Consider the following 3,173-nt stretch of genomic DNA (forward strand, 5'->3'; position numbering starts at 1 on the left):
GAGAGAGAATCAATGGTATTGCTGCTGATTTTAAAGGAGCTTGGAAGCTGTCGGTGTTACAGAGGAGCCAATCAGCAGGTCACAGGTTTTAGCCACACCAACTGAACTCACTCTGTTCAGTAACTGACTGACTTTAGCTGTGAGAAACATTGTCCCTTCTGCCTCCACCCACATGCTGATTTATTCCCCACAGAACGTTCACAGCTGCAACATTCTCCTGGTGATAGTGTGTTTGTTGAGTTAGGTGTCAGAAAATTTTAAAAATAACAGAAACCAGAAACAATATTTCACCTGAAAAATTCAGTGTTTTAAAGCTGCTGAGACAGCATGAAGCTCAGAAGGTAGTGGGTTCAAGAGCCATGCTAGAAACTGGAGCTAAATATTGAGGCTGATGCTCCAATGCAATACCGAAGGAGCGCTGCACTTCCGCAGTTGTCATCGTTCAGCTGAAATGTTAAGTATGGACGCCCCTTTCCTGTCAGCTGGGCAGACACATTCCGTGGCATCGTTTGGAAGATGACCAGGGGATTTATCCTTGGCAGAGTTTTACAGATCCCCCCGACCCTGTCAATAGAGTCACAGGTAGACGGGCCCAATAATCTCCGAAGTTGCCTTCCCACCATCTTTCCGCTCACACCCAACTGGTCTGCGCTTTTAACAGCAGGGGAAGGGACAGGTCATCTGAAATAATTCCACAGAGGCTGGTATCTCATCACTAAGTCACCCATTATTTACACATGGAAAGTCCTTGATACTGATCCCACTCCCTCAGAGCTATCTCTCAGAGTGTCAGGATGTCTGATACTCCTGTTAATATCTGTCAGACAGGGCTGCATGATTGGACCAGATTAACAGCTCCAATCGGGGAACTCATATACTCTATGAGGTCCACCTGGCTGATCTCATTACAATCACTACGTTCCTCCCCCTCTGAGTCCAAGGACTGAGGCGGGTTCTTTTAATTATATCTTCTCCAGGAGCGTTTTAGCCCTGGATCATATTCCTCCAATTCTGCCTCTGATAGGGGCAGCAGGTAACGCAAAATAGCTCACCTCCTGCACCCAGAGCACCTCAGAAGAAATTCATTCTCTTCTTCAGAGGCAGCAATGACCTCAAGGCAGTGGCACCTGCTGTGCCCATCTCAGATTCTGACATATCTTCAACACTTGACACAGACGGAGAACCCACAGGTTCTGGAACAGTTGGAAAGGCTGTTGAGGAGTCAGGTACATTTTGCTCCTGCACCGTTTGTGAGTTTGCAGCTTTCATATGGTCCATGTGCTTGTTCAGGACCACTGAAACTACCCAGACGTTCTACATCACTGGACCTGACTTTGTGTTGATAAAGCCTCTTACCCATGCAGGGCCATTCCAATGGTTCCTGCAAAAAACTTTGTCCCCTGAAGTAAACTGTCTCTCTCACTTAGTGGAGTCATGAGTCAGGCATTGGTATTCCTGATGCTGTTTCACCCTCCCTTCGCAGGTCCAGGAAAAGCAGATTTAAGCTGGTGCGGAGTCTTCTACCCATTAGCAACTCTAATGGAGCTATCTCTGTAGTTGCATGAGGGATGGTACCCATAGTCAATTCAGAACCAGGACAGTTTGGTATCTAGTGAAACTATAAGCTGTTTCTTTAAGCTTGCCTTCAAAGTTTGGTCTGCTCTTTCTGTCAGACCATTGGATGATGGATGGTATGGATGTGTCCTTATGTATCAAAGTCCATTTGACTTTAGGAAATACTCGAACTTCCTGCTGGTAAACGATGCCCTGTTATCTGTGACCAACACTTCTGGGAGTCTGTGTATTGCAAAACCTGCGCAGAGTTTCTCTATCGTCGTCCCCATGTTTGACGAATGAACTCTATGCATGTCCAGCCACTATGAGTGGGTGTTCAAAACAACTAAGAAAATTGAGCCCGTGAAAGGACCTGCATAGTCGATGTATAAACAAGTCCAGGGTTTACCTGCCAATTCCCGCGAATGTGGGGGATCTGCTGGCAATAATTTTAGTCCTTGTTGGCATTCTGTGCACTGTGCCACTAATGCTGCTATGTCTGCATCCAATTCCAGCCACCAGCCATAACTTCTCACCAACATCCTCATTTTGGAAACCCTTGGATGATCCTGGTGGAGGTCAGACAGTATCTGGCAGCGTCCTTTGCTTGGGACAATCATTCTTGCTCCCTAAAGCAGTATGCTATTCTCTACTGTGATCTGCTTTCGCCAGGCCCAAAAAGGTTTCAATTCTGGTTGTAACAGCCCTTTTGGTTTCTCCTGTCATCACCAGCTGTTTCAGTTTGGCCAGGACTGGGTCTTTCTGCATCCAAATTCTGATATTGTCAGCTGTGACTGGGAATGTGCCCAGTGGTGGTGCCACTGGTGGTGTATCTGCCAGCGGGAGGTGGCTCAGTGCATCTTCATTTGCTACTTGGCCTCCCAGATGGTGTTCCAACCTGTAATTATATCTACTTAGTATTAGAGTCCACCTCTGAATTCCACCTGTAGCAGAACTTGCCTTAAGTAGACCTAGCAGGGGTTTGTGCTCTGTTGTTATTACAAATTTATGTCCGTAGATGTATTGGTAGAACATCCTGACTCCAAATGTGATCGCCAAACTTTCCTTCTCTATCTGGGTGTATTTACGCTCCACATTAGCCAAAGTCCTGGATACATATGGTATTGGGTGTTTCTCTCCATTGGGCCACCTGTGAGCTAATGCTACCCTGATGCCGTACGGGGAAGCATTGCAGGTCAATACCAGATCTCGCTTCGCATCATAGTGTGCCAACACCTTATGGGATGATAGCTGTTTCTAAATCAAAATCCATCCATTGCTTCCACTTTATATATTCTGTTTGCTACCTCCTCAAAGAATTCTAGCACAAGCAGTCCCTGGGTTGTATTCTGGAGTCTATTTGCAAGTCAATTTGTACACATGTCAGAACACAATGGAGGCCAATGTAAAGGAGCCATTCATAAGTGTACGAAATGGTCATTGCATCATAGAATCCCTACAGTGTGGAAAGAGGCCATACAGCCCATCGTGTCTGCACTGACCCTCCGAACAGCATCCCATCCAGACTCACCCCGCTTACCCTATCCCTGTCACTCTGCATTTCCCATAGCAAATCCATCTGGCCTGCACATCCCTGGACACTATGGGCTACTTAGCAT

The sequence above is a fragment of the Rhincodon typus genome, chromosome 29 (assembly GCF_021869965.1).
Source record: "Rhincodon typus isolate 14 chromosome 29, sRhiTyp1.1, whole genome shotgun sequence".
Classification (NCBI taxonomy): domain Eukaryota; kingdom Metazoa; phylum Chordata; class Chondrichthyes; order Orectolobiformes; family Rhincodontidae; genus Rhincodon; species Rhincodon typus.